Here is a 15,738-nt window from a genome sequence, read left to right on the forward strand (position 1 = left end):
TTTTGGCTCAGAGTCTGGGAGGTTTCAGTCCTCCGTTGATGTTCGCTGTTACTTGAGGTAAGCAGTACTAACCAGCAAGAGCACATGGTAAACAAGACTCATTCTCCTCATGACTCATGTGAGGGACAGAAAGAGGGAGGAGCTGTGATCCCACAATCCCTTTCAAGACATACCCCAAATATCTTAAAACCTTCCCCTAGGCCCCACCTCCTAAAGTGTCTACCACTTCCATGTAAGTGTTGGGGAGGCATTGCAGACCCACACTACAGTACTTTAGTCCCTTGCAAAGATTTCTGCAACTGGAAGAGAGACATAAGAATATGGTCACATTTAATGCAACAAGGAGCTCACCACTGACACACACACACACACACACACACACACACACACACACACACACACAGAAGCTGCGTCATTGGGTTGCGATCATGACACATAATTAAGAATGTTATTCTGTCCCTGGCTTGTTTGTTCACATCGGTCTGGCTTGCCTCCTGATTCTGACACTGGGTGACTGTTTGATCTTGAGCAGTGTTGTGGTGGTTCTGTCAGAGAATATCCTGGATCCCGTGGGAGATAGGACCTAGCTTATGTATGTGTCATGAGGCTCGCTATGAAACCTGTAGGCTAGTCTCACCCGTGGTTCTGTCCTCTGCTTTCCTGTCCATAAACAAATGGTTTTTTTTGCCATGGTCTAACTACTGTTACTGCCATACCTTCACCACCATGATGAACTCCTTCCCTTAAGTTGTTCCCACCAGATAATGTCACAGCACTGAGAAAATAACCAGTATAAACGATTTGCCTCATCTCTGGTGGTCCTGGTTTCTACATAAACACAGATGATGGTGTGTGATGGAGCTGAGGAGGCTGAGTCTTATGAGGGTGGAGGCCACTAAGGTGTGTTTTAGAATGATTTGGGGGGATAGAGTTATAGGAAGTGACTTCTGATTCCTCTGCAGTAGATATTGATGGCTTTGGGAAACTTGCTTCAAAATCAACAGCATCAGTATATACTTCCACATACTTTTCTGTTCGTTTGTTTATTTACAGAATTTGTCTATATTTGCCTTGAGGAAAGTCAGAGATTGTTTAAGTTTCCTTGAAAGAAATTTAGTAGGAAATTTTACTTGTTTTAATATAGCAAGGCAGTAGAAGTGTTTCTTATTCTTGCAAGGCTACAACATGAAAACGCTGTGTGTGTTTGTGTGTGTGTGTGTGTGTCTGTATGTGTGAGTGTGTGTGTCTATGTGTGTGTCTGTGTGTGTCGAGACAGTGTGAAGTGGGTGCCGGGGTGTTGAAGTGTATGCCATTTTATGGTACCCTTAAGTGTGGTAAACATTACTACGAAACTATCTGAGATTGAAACATTCCATCCTCCAGGAAAACTCCTTAAACAGAAAAGTAAACAACTCAAAATAGCTCCTGGAAGTCCCTGAAACTGAACAGATTCACTCAGTCCCTCCCTGCTGGAGTCAGAAATAAAATCTGCAAAGACACGACAGAGGGGCTGGGCAGAAGACGACTCTAAGGTCAGCCAGGCCGTGGGAAGCAGAAGCCAGCTGAGCTACCTATCAGCATAGACCAGAAACTTGAGAAGGATACATCCCAGCCTGTTGAGCCCCGTGCAGGCTGTGCAGTGTGCTTCAGCTTTTGGCCTTTGTGAGTTGTCATCACGCTGGGGTGCGCCTTGGTGAGTCATTAGAGTCATTTCTGCCCCTGTAAGTAACCCCGCCACCGCCGGGCGTTGGTGTGCACGCCTTTAATCCCAGCACTCGGGAGGTAGAGGCAGGTGGATCTCTGTGAGTTCGAGGCCAGGCTGGACCACAGCCTCCAAAACAATATAGAGAAACCCTGTCTCGTTAAAAAAAAAAAAAAAAAAAAAGTAACCCCTCCCCCATACTCCTGTAGCAAGCCCTGCAGACAAGTTGGTTCACCACATAGGACTTTGGTGTATCCGTACTTTGGTCTGTTGTGGGATCCCTGTCTGAGGTAAGTAGACATATGGGTTGTGTCTCCCCAGGGAAAGTTTCTTTATAAAACAGAAACCTGGTTTTCTTTATTCAATGAAAGAGACCTGGCTAAGGGGTTAACCAGATTCCAGCTTCTCTAAAAAAAGTTAGGCTCCTGAGTGGCTTAGCGTTTCCATTAGAATTCGATGCCAGAGACCATCTTATGTTTGAACCTGAAGGGTCCTGTCTCGTGCCCTCTGTTTAGTTCAGCTTCCTCAGGAACTGAAGTTTTGCTTGCTTCCTTTGGAGTGGCATAGAGGGAAGAGTTACCTTCTCAACAGGCAAGTCTTCTGCTACAAGTCTTCCTCTTTTTCTTAGTGGAAATTTCCATCCTGAGCTAAATAGACATTACACCTCAGTACAGCTTCCTCTCAATTTTTGTGATGGAGTTATTTTTAGTGAGTTACCGTGTTTCTCCTATTCCCTATTTGACTCTGCTGTATCTGTTCCTTCTCTTCCACCATTAGTTAATTCCTGCAGCTCTTTCTTAAACTGTTCCTCTATTGAGAGATTATATGTATGTATGTGTGTAATATGTGTGTATAATATACATTATACGTATATATAATATATTATACATATATAACTATATATGTATATATGTATGTATATATATTCTTTTTAGGAAAAGATTGGAGGGACATCTGTTTTGTTTGGAAACTGGGTATCAGATCTACCCTAACTTCAGGAACTTGTTTCCAGGGTTAGACTTTATTTAGGCTAATACAATTTGCATTTATTTCCTGGGATGTTTATTCTTTTATTCTCAGTGAACCTAAAAGGATGTTGCAATTTTTTAGGTCCAGTTCCAAATGAGAAGGCAGTAGCAATGCTGTATGATTTTAACAGTTTTGAGTGATTACATTCATCGAAGCTAAACTCATACATGACCTTCCTTAAATCCTATATTGAAACCCTGGGAGACAGATTGTTATGTTTCTTATTGTACCAATGACTGGGCAGAGTTAGCAATTTAAGCACTGTGGAATAAATGCATGCTTCTAAGCATCTTGGAAATGTATTAGTGTATTTAAAACTACTGTCAACCCCAAGGTAACCTAAACTTTGTCATTATTGTAGAAGGTTATAGAAGAATTGGAGAATAGTTAAGGTAATTTGCTAGCCCATTTCTGCAGTATTTCATGCCCAGCAGGTATGGGTGTTGACAGGGCCTGATGCTCACTGGTAAGGTGGAAGGTAGCAATAACTGTCACAGTCCAACCTTTGGGTTGTGATCAGTCAATAGAAGAGACTGATAAGGAAAAGCACCTTGGACAGTGGGGGGTCACATGGTGCATCAGTCAAGTCCTGACTTTCCCCTTACTCTTGGATGATCTTGCAAGTTACTTAGCACCTCTGACTTTAGGATAGTCGTCTGCAAGTAGAAGCAGGGGGCCCTTCGGGGGCAGTGGTCCCATTAAATGGAAAAATGTTTGTGAATTGTTTGGAGCTGGACACATAATAAACATCCATTCAAATATCAGCTGCTGTTAATAGTTGATGCAATTGCAGACTGTAAGTTGGGTGAGGTCACACAGTGCTAGTTCTAAGTCTGTTAGCAATAGACCCTCCACTAAATCCCTTTGTCTCTGGATTTCTTGATTTGTATGATGGGGATATTTAAAAGAGAGTTATAGGGCCTTTAATCCCCGCACTTGGAAGGCAGAGGCAGGAGAATCTTTATGAGTTCGAGGCCAGCCTGGTCTACAGAATGAGTTCTATGATAGGCTACAAAGAAACCCTGTATCGAAAAACTAAAAAAAAAAAAAAAAGGTGGGGGTGGTTACAGTAAATCTTATGAGATATGCGACATCTGAAAATATAGAGCATTTGTTGATCTTTGTAAATGCTGATGACCCAACCTTTTGCTTGACAGGCTCTGGGCACCTAGACTTAGTGGTGATGTATTTACACTGGCCATGAGTTACCCTATGGCACTTAACAGTTTGACTCCAATCTCATGTTTCCAGTGACTGACATATGCTTTCTGGGTCAAGACTTGGATTAGATCTTTAAATTCTTTGAGGATCTGAATTCATTTGTTTGTGAAGATTAAAGCCTTTATTCTACAGTTGATAGTCTTTGGAAAGTCCTTTTCTGTTTTAAATTAATTTTAAGTTATGATACCAAGTAGCTGTTTTCATTGTGGCATTTTAATATGTATATGTCGTTATTCCTTGTTTGTATCCTCCTCCACTCTGCCCTCCCCATCCCCTTTTGTTGGTCTCCTTCCCCCCAACAATAGCCCCTCCCCTCTGCTTTCATGTCACATGACAGGTGGCCCTTATGCGCATCTTCTTGGATATATTCTGTGCTGAAAAAAATTCTGCATATGAGAAAGGAAGCTGTGTATGAAAGGATTTATATTGTTACCATGTGAGTGGGCCAGAATTTGCTATTAGACCAGCAGTGTTTTCAATAATTAAAAACATCATTTGGCATTTTTAATGTTGGAAGACTTTGCTTCATTCTCCCCGTCCATTCCATATGAAGCGTTATGGCTTGAAGTTGGTAATAGCAGCGGTCATTCCTGGGCTTTGAATGTAAAGAAAAGATGAGCCACACCAAACGCAGAATGGCTCTGTGCCTTTTCCTGGAGATGCCCTCCCTTCCCAGGTACTTCCCTAAGGTTTAGGTGCAAAGTCCCAGAGCACTTACTTAGCGCTTCTACTCGCACTGCAGTCTGCTTTATTTCTGTAGGCTGTCCAAGTGCCCTGCATACACAGCTCTGGGAGAGACGATTGTGGGTAAGATACGATCTTCTTCCTCAGCTGTCTCACGGTTTGGGAACCGGGGATGACAAGAACTGCTCTGATGTATATCGTTATCTGGTTTTACAGTCTGAAGCTTTGTTCGCCACTGGGTACTGGATTTTATATTCCACCAGATAAAAGTCTATAAATACTGAAATAACTCTCCTCTCTTCTCTCACAGAGGGCCCCACCTCCTGTGGCAGGCAGTCCTTGTGAGCTCATGCTTGGCTCCAGAGCCTACAAGCTAAATTTTCTTTGTAAATACTGTACCAGTGAAAGCGGTGTTGTGTCCACTTCTACTTTTGCTGCTTTTCCTGGGCCTACGGTTTCACTCAGTAGCCCAGACTGGTCTCAAACTCACCATCCTCCTGCCTCAGCCTCCAAAGCGCTCAGATATTATAGGCCTGTGCTACCTCAGAGGGCTCTTTGCCATACTGGGACGACGGGGAAAGTTCTTTTCCTGTAATTAGACTTGATTCACTTCTTTGGGTGTTGCATCCTTCTTCCTAAAGCTGTCCCGAGCATCCCTAGAGGGATGCTAGTGAAGTCTCTCGAACTTCATTATCCCATCAGCTCCATTTGTCTTGCTGGCCTTTTGCAGAGCCACTGAAAAGATGGCAGGGCGATGGTCAGTTCCTGCTGACGCGGTGGGTCAGAAACATCACTGCGCCAAAAGGCACCTGATTCTGGTACATCTGGAGTCTGAGCCAGGAAGTGAGATGTCCGTGGGGACTGCACACAGGCAACATTCTCCGAATGGAAGCACAGCATGACTCTCTAGAACAAGTGAAAGAATGCTTGCTTCTCTCAGAGCACAGGCTGCTTAGGTGCCTTTCACCTGAAGGCATCAGCCGTATCTCACAGGAGGTTCTTCCTTCCCACGAAGCCAGTTTACATAGAGATTCAAGGCGTAGTGATCCAAATCTCACCAAAGGAAGATCTTTGCTCTTCTCTTTCTGGCTTCAGCCCCAGCCTTATGCTACGAATCACCCCAGTCTGTTATTCTCCCCAACGTTATTCACAGGTGCAGGGGGTTCCCGAACACCCACTAACTAGCTGGGAGACTCCTGGGGAGGTCATCTTACATTCTAATCTAGTTCTTTTAAGTATAAAAATGAAGGTGTCATATCTAGCTTTCCTGTGCAAGTATATGATTGTTACGAGGAGAAAGAATGGAATACTCCATGCTGTCACTCAGGGAATATTTAATAGTCACAAAGAGGTTAGCAGACCGGGAGGGTAAAAGTAAAAGTCTCCAAGCTAAGAAATACTATCATACCTGTTGCATTCTCAGCATGGAAACGCCTGGAAGAATGATAAAGCATTTGTCTATGGGTCATATGGAGTATCATTTACAAATGAGAAAATAGCCAAGGAAGTGGGTTACCATTTCCATGAGGTGTGGGAAAAAAACAACCTTCCAGCAGAAGGAATGTTTGAGTTGGGCTTTTCAGTTGACAAAACTTCATGAAAAAGCTGATATGTTTGTTGCCTTTACTTTTTGTTCTCTACAGTGGTTGTCTGTCCCTAGTCTGTGCGCTGGCATCCTTTACTGGCTTTTGACTTAGCATTTATCCTAACAAAAGTCACTTTATAGGTGTACTTACAAACACACTGAGAGCAGGCTTGTTCCCAAATGTCAGTTTCTGGATATGCGCTTCTATAATAATAAGTCTATTTACTTTTCTGGGTAAGTTTTGCTCCAGACTACTGCTCTGTAAATCAGAACTTGCCTTGTTTTAGACATGGTGTTTATTTCTAATGACAGGGTAATTATAATACACAGGGACACTTAATGCTTTGGAACATATTTGATATAAATGTTGAAGGAAAATTTTATTCTTTAGGGGTATAGACAAGAGAAAGGTTAAAGGTGACTAGGTAGGCTTTCAGAAGAGGCATGTTTGATGTTTTGAGTGTGTGCCTATGAAAAAGATGTCATGTGGGGATAATGGTGAGAATTACAGTGTCACATGCAACCTTGAGTCGCTATGTTATTTTATGTTAATAGTTACATCGGTGCTGTCCTTGGCTAAATATTTTTCTTGCAAGATAAAGAAATGTGACAGTAGACACTGATTAAGCTGTCTCTCAGGTCCACGCCAACTTTCTTAAAAATAAAACATCCTCCTTTTATCCATCTTGATAGAATTCAGCAGTCTTTATACATTATATTTGTCAAAATACTGAACTTGAATCTGATCAGATGTCTACAGCCATGTGCCAGTGTTCACAGTGTGAAGGAGTGGAGTGGGCTCCCCTAGAGATACTTTATAGTTGTAGTCAACAGAGCATAAAACTTCACAGGTCAGATGACCCAGAACACAACCAGCACACATGCAGAGGAAACTTATAGCAGGAAAGTGGCCAAGAGGGCCTGGTAGCCGATTTCAATGAAAGGAAAATACAGGGGAACTTAGAATTAAACTCTGACTTCATTTTTAATGGTTTTAAGGACTTTCAGGATCTGCTACTGTTTTTTTAAAAAACTGGTCCTTTTAGAGACTGATTCTGATGTTTAGGAATGAGATCATGGGAGCTGATGATTTTTAAAGTTAGGCATGGCTACAAGGGACAAACCAAAACCTGACTTTGAAATGGACTCCTGTTTTTCTGCCCTTCCCAGGATCCCCACCATACATTTCTAGAAAGGGTGCTGTAGAAGTCATTGTCTAGACTTAGTTCTGTGATTGACTCAGCATTCTCTTCTGTTTCCTATTTTGAAATTTTTATTTTTATTTTATACTTTTGCCTGTGTGTATATGCGTGTACCACATGCATGCTTTGTACTCATGGAGACCAGAAGATGCGTTGGATCTTTGGAATTTGAGTTAGAGACCGTTGTGAGCATCCATGGGTTTGCTGGGTCCTCTGGAAGAGCATCAGGTGCTCTTAACCATTGGGCTATCTTTCCAGTTGGCTACCCATTTTTTTCCTTTTTAAAAAAATTTAAATTAGAAGCAATCTTATTTTATCTACCAATCCCAGTTCCCTCTTGGCTACCCATTTCTTAACTGTTGTTATCTTCAGTTCTTACTTTCCTTGAGCATTCTTAATCAGTTCTTAGATGAACCTCAAAAAATAATTAATTCCTCTGAGGTGTAGTGCTTTGTATATGCAAATGTTTGTTTTTTCAGAAGTCAGCCGTTTGACTTTTATCTTGGTTCGGCTGTGCATGATCTAAGAGCGTTGTGGACTGCCTCACACCGTCCTCACTTTTTGTTCCCCTTCCTCTGTGTTGGATTCTTGTCTCTGGTTTCTGGCCTGCAAGTCTGTCCTTTGCAGCAGCCCTGGGCATCTTTTGTCTACTTATCTTCCTCATCTGCATTAACACCTCAGAGGCTATATTTGTGTAGTTTCTGCTCAGGCCACACACCTCTGAAGTATCCCAGATCTTTCTTCCTTTCTTACCCTGAGGTCTCTTAAGTCTGCTGTGCCCTAGACCCTGCACTTGCTCACCGGGCCTCCATTACACGCTTTGTGCCAATCGCTTTGCTTCTAGCCTTGTTTCTTCTGCTCCTAGGAATGTGACACTAATCACATCTGCTTGCTGGGCCTCTCTATTGATACCAGTGGCTTATAGGGGCTCAGTAAAGCTCTCCATCTTCATTATCAGTCTGGTTTCACACATTTCCTCCCCAGACCTGTTCAGAGTCTGGAAAGTCAAACCCCCAACTTTTCCTGGCATCCTGCCCTGCTGTGCTGTCAATGTGGAAATGTCTCCCTCTCCTCCCATTTTATGGGAGGGCTCTGCTGGGCCCCTCGGGTGCTGCCATTTGCAAACATCACCACCTAGGACTGTTGTGAGTTTTTAATTGTGTGTTCCCAGGGCTGCGCACTCACTTGCCAGCACTTCCATAGCATCTTTGAGAATGAATGTCTGCCTGTTGCCAGAGACTGGGAGCTGTCCGATGCATTTGCTGGGAGCCTCCAAGCACTGTTCTTTCTCACTGTGGACCTCACTCCCTGCTCTGCCTGGAGGTGGTGGCACACAGACCTCAAAGTCCCTTCTCTGTTGGCTCTCACTTCCCCAAGAGAGGAGAGATGTGAGACTGTGTGCTGGAGGGGAGGGGACAGGCGTGTTTAAAGACGTTTTTCTTCGGTGACTTGAGTGTGTTTCTCCCCTTGTAAGTTCCCCTATTTCCTCTCATTTTTTTTTAGTGACTCCTATAAAATATGGGGGTAAAGCATTTGTGGTAAGACCATTCTCTTCCCAGTCATTCTGTTTAAATATGTATTTTGAAGTCAATAAGGCAATAAAATATTATTTTAAGTTTACTATATACTGCTGTTAACCCCACAAAGAGTTTAAGTTGATTTATTTTTAACTTTTATTTTATTTATCATTATTGTGTGCATGTGTCCATGCATTCCGTGGTGCATATGTAGGTCAGAGGACAACTTGTAAAAACAGTTCTCTCCTTCTATTCTACCTTTACATGGGTTCTGGGGATAAAACTCAGGTCATTAGACTTACATGGTGTGTCACCAGCTCTAACTGGATTTCTTAATACCCATGAACTGCTGAACTCAGCGGGGATAGTAGACCTCTTTTTCTCAGAAAATAATAATTTAAGTCTTCTGAGAATGGTTTTAGACAGAAAAGGTTTTCCCTATTATCTCAGTGTTATACATATAATACCAGTCATAATTAAGATTCCCTGTGTTTAATATATTTATAAGCTGAGGATTAGCAACTGTGAGCTTGTATCTAATTGTATGATCATGCATCTCTACATAGCTTCCTTTCAGTGCTTAGCAACTTCCTCACACCAGGGGTTTGGACCAAGGGGCAGGACATGCTGGCCCTTCGTAATTCTGTAAGTGGGGAAGGAATGCTTGTATTAACTTGGCTTTAGAAATCTTAAGTGCCCCAAACTGTTGTGTCAGACATGGACAGGGTATGGATTTGAGGGAGGAATTTTTGTTGAGATTGGATAGGCAGGTGTTATAGCTCAAGGATTAGAGCCTGGAAGACAGCATGGCGGGGTCCTGGGTGGATGTCTGCTACAACTCTCACCTTAGGGTTTTCACAAAAGGTCACTCATGCTTTAGTTCAAGAAGTCCCATTTACTAAACTTGCTAGAATCAGGGAAATGCAGAGCATGGGAGGTGTGGGCTTTGCTACAGCCATCCAGGCGCGGTGTCCCTCCAGGTAAACGTCTACCTTCCGCCCTTTCCTAGACTCCCCAGCCCCATTGCAGCTTGCTTAGGTAAATACGCAGAGGTAAATGGGGTACGGGAACAGCGCAGATGGGAGAATTATTTGCCTAATAGGCATGCATTCAAATGGGTGCTAGCAATCTCTTAATACAGTGAACGAGAAATCTGTGAGCTTTATGGTGGTGATAGAATAGCTGCATTGTAGGTTTGGCATACCACAAAGGTATATGGCCCCCAACCCCCCCACCCCAACACCCAGAGGGAGAGCCAGAGAATACATCTAGATCTCCTGTTCTTTTGCTGTAACTTTTATATACTCTGCTTTGTCCACACCAGCATTAAAATTAATGAAATTTGTTGTTCATGGAAGGTCTTAGAAAGGTTAACATTGAATAGAAGGTATTTTTCCAGTTAATGAATTATTTTAATCTTTATAGCCAGCACTCACATAGGGAGTAACAACTGCCTGTAACTCCAGCCCATAGGATCTGACACCCCTTCTAGCTTCTGTGGGCACCTTCACTCAGCTGCCCAGCCCCCTTCATAAACACACACATGGTTAAAAAATAAATAAACCTTGGGTATTTATGTTGTTGTATCCAATTTCATATGGTACCGTGTTATGTAAGGACATTCTTATACAAGTGCATGTTATACATTAAGTACAACTTTAAGTGTTTTTAAATTCAGTTTTTGAACACTGGTTTTTAATCTCAATCTGCCCATCAACATTTGCTTAATATCTTATGGCTCTGAATGATGGGGCAGGGGGAGAGGGAGAAAAAGGTTTCTTTAAAGATTTAGGAAGCGTGCCCCCCCAAACAAAAATGTGTTGGGCCTGGTCTGGGGGCACATGCCTGTCATTCCAAGCAGTTGGGAGGATCCAGAGTTAAAAGCTGGCCTCAGCTACATAGTGAGACCCTGTCTCCAAAAGGAATATATTACTTTTTTCTTTAAAGCTCATTGTGTAATTTCCTCCCAGTGAGCATTTGGCATATCGCAGCCTCTGTTGCTCTGAGTTCACAGAAAGGGCAGGAGTGAAAGCCGGGCATCAGAAAACTCTGCTTCCCGTGTTTATAAACTGGATGAGCAAGTGCTTCATGGACTGATTACATCCTTTGTAAATTGTTTTGGTTTTAGAAATAAATGTTAGTGTTAGTTTGTTGTTGGACAGAAATTAAAGTGCTAATGAGTCCCCCGAATGATCTCTTGCTGCTCTCCCTCCCTTCAAGGCTAGTAGTTTGTGATGTTGAAGTCATGAGTCAAAGCTAAGGCCAGGTACTTAAATGAATTTCTCCCCTTGGTGACCCACGGAATTTGTAAATCCTGGGACAGCTGCCTGCGTGGGATGGAAGCACTCTTAAGGAGTACTTTCCATGGGAAGTTTGGGATCTTATAATTGACAAGCAGAAGGCTGGCTGGCAGGAGAGCTGTGAAGGAAGGATGGTGGATCACTGTGTCACCTCCTAGGAAGGGCTCTTACTGTTTTGTTCTGAAACAGGGTCTCGAGCTGCAGTACAGACTGGCCATCAAGTTCAGTGCAGTCAGCCCACCTCAGCCACCTGAGGGCTAAGATCACAAACGGGAGCTGGAGTAGAACACCCCACTCCCTGTCATTACAGGGGTCGTCACTGAGCATGCACTGACCCCTTATTAGTGGGGTCACCACTAGAGAGGCCAAGGGTCTGTTGTGTTTATAACAAACAACCGCATTAGGAGTTGCTCTAGAAATGACCTCTGAGTTTTCTATTTGTGACAAAGTCATGTCCATATGCTGCATGCAGTAGCAACGTGACCCCGTCATCACCAAGAGGAGAGAGGCGTTTTGGCCACCGTACTGACTGGACTTGTACATTTTCTCTGTGTTTCTTTGTGATTGGTGTCTCAAAGCAAGCTTTGGTTAGTCTTTTTAATCAATAAATACCATAAGTTCTGTGGATCCCTTTATTTACAGTGTCACACCGAATTGTTGAAATTGTATTCTCTGGGGCAGGAACTGAATCTGTGTTCTATCCTCCTTATTTATTCCCCTCCATGATCCCCTGGAGCATTGTCTTTCTGTGACCCCACATAGTTTTACTGGAAACAGCCCTGTTTGATGAGGGATTTTTAAGGCCTTTAAAACATTTAATAGCTTTTTTCTCATCTCCATTGTTTGTACCTTAAAAGCTTTCAGCAGCCTCCAGGGTGGAAAAGTCACTTAGAAGGAAGCATGAAGCCATTTGACGAGAGGACTGCTGTCTTTCAGAAGCTATTGATTCCTTTTATTCAGCAGTTTCCCTCTTAAAACAGTGAACTGACTCACTGGGAGCCGTGGTGTACTTCTAGAATGACCTTCTGGTTGGGGAAGCACACTATGAACTGTCTCTACTGACTAAGAAGTCATTGGTTTGGGGAGAAGAAGCCACTGTTGTGTTCTAGCCAAGCTGTCCCTGTGGAACAGAGCCCCGTTCCATTTTGCAGGTCCTATGCAGGAGGAGCTGCAGCTTGCATGGGGTGCCCAAAGTACTTGTAGTGTTGCCTCTGGTACAGGGGCAGCCAAAAGCACTGTTTTGGACACCTGCTTTTGTTTTGAATTCTTCCCTGGCCATTGATAAAATTTTAGTTTGAAGTATTGCATAATGTACAGTGTGGTAACATATTTAAAAATCTAGAACCAGCTTTCTCAGGAAATGGATGCTTCATTTTCCAGAAGGAAGCCTCAGTGTTCTACTGTTATGTTGCTTCGTCCTGACAAATGGCCTGATTTTAATGCCCTCTCCATGCTCCAAGACTTCATTCGTTGTTGGCACCTGCTTTTCTTCTTACTCTCTGAAGAAATCTTGACTAGAACTAATTTTTAAATTATTTTATTTTTTAGATTAGGTTCTTTTCTGTAAATTGTGATGTTCTATGAAGAAATAGCTGGTTTTCTCTGAGATGAGGAGGCAGGGAAGACCAGCTATTCCTGCCTCTGTCCTTTTACGTTAGAGTTTGTCTAAAGGTAGCTTCTGCCTTTGCTTTGCCTAGGATGAGTTTTAGAATTAAGTTTGAAATGCAGCCCACAGAGAGGACTACTTGCAGCGAGTCTTTGGAAAGAGCAATGGAACTTTGTTTCTGATTTTAAAAACAAATATATCTCATGGATGGGACTTTAACCTGCATAGTGTGTGGGGGGGCTACATATTTTGATGGAACATTTATCACACACATATACACCTACTCTCTCTCTCTCTCTCTCTCTCTCTCTCTCACACACACACACACACACACACACACACACACACGGTAAATTACATTTCTTTTGGAAAGACAGGAACTTTGTATATTTGGAACAGCCTTTTTAGTGAATGAAACTGAAAAACTGAAGGAAAGACTAGGAATGCTTCAGATGTTCCATATTTAATCTACCACAGTGTGATATGGTTGGGACAAATAGATACTTTATTGTATGAGTAATCTGTTGTCAGGACTGACTGGCAGCAGTCACGGATTCTTAGAGGTAAGTTTATGGTGTGTCCAACAGTGGCAGGCAGTATAACCCACCAGTCACTTGCTCGTGGAAGGGGCCGGGTCCTTTAACAGGTAACTGCTATTTGATTTCCCTAAATTTCTTAGAAAACATTGGCCCCAAGTGAGTGCTTTATTAGTCTGAGATATCTGCATTCTTTTTGGAAATGGAGAACAGTACACATTTTCTCTTATATAAAGAATTTTAAATGAATTATGCCCTTGTTTCAAAACAGTCTAGATTTTGAAAGTGGGAATTAAAGTTTAATGAGGTGTGATGTGTCATGAGTATCTAATAATAGATCTGTTCTGACATCCGAGTTTTGAGTTTCTCAAAGTTCTGTTGTTAAAGGTGGTGAGGATATTTGTAGGTTTGTCCCTAGCCTTATGACCTGGCATGTGTTTGGGACACTGGACTTCCTCTAGACTTTTGGTGGCGTTGCCATGGTACTGAGTTAGAAAAGAGCTGTGGAGCTGATCTTGGATGCCTTTCGTGCAGGGACGGGGGTCTTTCAAGTTATTATTTTTCTTTTGTAGAAATTGTCCCTCTGAATCTGTTAAAAGAGAATAAATACTCAGAGCCTAATCACAATGAAGCCCAGTTGTGCCCCACTGGTGCTTAACCTCACCAAAGTCAAGTTCTCGGACCCTGGCTCTCCCAGAAGTTTGGAAAGAGCCTTCAATGTCTGATTTGCCACTTTCTAGGTGAGCTGTCTAGCAACTGAACTTAAAAATAAACCCAGTCCCAGCACATTTCTACACCTTCAGTGTGCATGTGAGGTTTTTAGCAGTCAAATTTGGAGCCCTGGGTAAGGCCCAGCATCTGCATTCCTAAAATAAGGCCAAATCCATCTCGGTCTTGTTGGTCTCCAGAGCAGACTTTGAAAAACAGTCTTAGGAAGTAACTGTGACTCAGTCATGTTCTGTGTACCCCACAACTGGATACAGCGTCCTTTGGGCAGCAGTATTTCCGCCTTTGGGGGCAGCAATCAATATGACTACTTTTCAAGGTGATTGCTAATGTTAAGATTTACTAAATAGCTTCTGAGAATTCCTGTCTTTTGGTTCCCCTCCCTATTCCCAGCATCTACAATAGCTACACATGCCAGGTCTTGAGTAATTGTCTGCCGAGTGAGTAAGATTATGGATGAATGATTCTGTATCTCTGAGACTGGGGATCTTAGGGGGTTTTTTGGTTTTCAGTGTCATATTTTCACCAAGAAGCTATATACTTTTGTGAGTAGAAATGAGTGTTATATGTTATGAGACCTGATTCTTGCCTGCTGGAGAGTGTCACTGTTGACACCTGGTCTCCTTTCGAGGCTTGGTGCTTGCATTTACTTTTTTGGATTAACTAAGATAGTTCATCAAAGCCAGCAGGTTAGAGACAATATGGTGTAAGTTTGAGATATAGAAACTTGTTCCTTGGGAAGGTTATGTTTTCCCATGTTCTTAGATGGTACTCCTGGCTCCCACTCCTTTTGAGGATCAAGTGTAGTGGGCAACCCATACTCAAGATCTTAGAATTTTCATGCTAAAATTCTTCATGCTCCAACTCAAGCCCTACTCCTCTATGCAGTCTGCCCTGATTCCATGCAGATGTGCCTTGTAGCTTTACCTTTTTTTTTTTTTTTAAAGAAAGAAAGGGCCAGGCGTTGGTGGTGCACACCTTTAATCCCAGCACTCGGGAGGCAGAGGCAGGCAGACCTCTATGAGTTCAAGGCCACAAAAACCAAAACAAAACAAAAACTAGTTAGTAACAAGCCTAAGCTATTAGCCTAGCATTTATAATTAATATTAAGTCTCTGTGTGGTTATTAGGGAGCAGTTGGTCCTGATGAAAACCTCCACCTACACCTTTATCTACTGGTAGCTTTACCTTTGATACTTGGTTTTCTGCTAATTCAATTACCTTATTATGCCACAGAGTTTTTATTTTAATTATGTTTTTTATTGTATGTTTAGAGTAACATGATGTTTTGATATATGTATGCCTAATGAAAGGGCCACAGCATTGTAACAAAGTAACATGTCTAGGATACCTTTACATCAAGTTACCTTCTAAAGGGTGTGTGTATGTGTATATGCTTGTGTATATATGGGGTGTGTGTATATGGTGTGTGTTTGTGTGTGGTGTGTGCCTATGTGTATGGGGGGTGTGGTGTGTGTGTGTGTATGTGCATGTATATGGGATGTATATGGTGTGTGTGTGTGTCTAGGCAATAGTACCTGAACTCTACTGTCAGCAACTTTCCAGTGTAAAATACAATGTAATTTACTTATCCCCTGTAACTGTAGCCCTGTGCTCTTTGAATTACTTCT

The 15,738-nt window shown here is 42.5% G+C and overlaps 1 protein-coding gene across 6 annotated transcripts in view; it reads left to right on the forward strand.

Moving 5' to 3' along the window:
- The window catches only part of CUNH1orf21 (chromosome unknown C1orf21 homolog), a 193,773-nt gene that overhangs the window by 47,133 nt on the left and 130,902 nt on the right, over positions 1–15,738 (forward strand). The window contains exon 1 of one of the 6 annotated variants that reach the window (XM_040738969.1): positions 1,384–1,693. The exons of the other annotated variants lie outside the window; for them this stretch is intronic. The gene's annotated coding sequence lies outside the window, so the exon portion shown is untranslated. Of the gene's footprint in view, positions 1–1,383; positions 1,694–15,738 lie in introns of those variants that run through there. 6 annotated transcript variants of the gene reach the window in all.

This window comes from Mesocricetus auratus, unplaced genomic scaffold (assembly GCF_017639785.1).
Source record: "Mesocricetus auratus isolate SY011 unplaced genomic scaffold, BCM_Maur_2.0 Super-Scaffold_100676, whole genome shotgun sequence".
Lineage (NCBI taxonomy): Eukaryota > Metazoa > Chordata > Mammalia > Rodentia > Cricetidae > Mesocricetus > Mesocricetus auratus.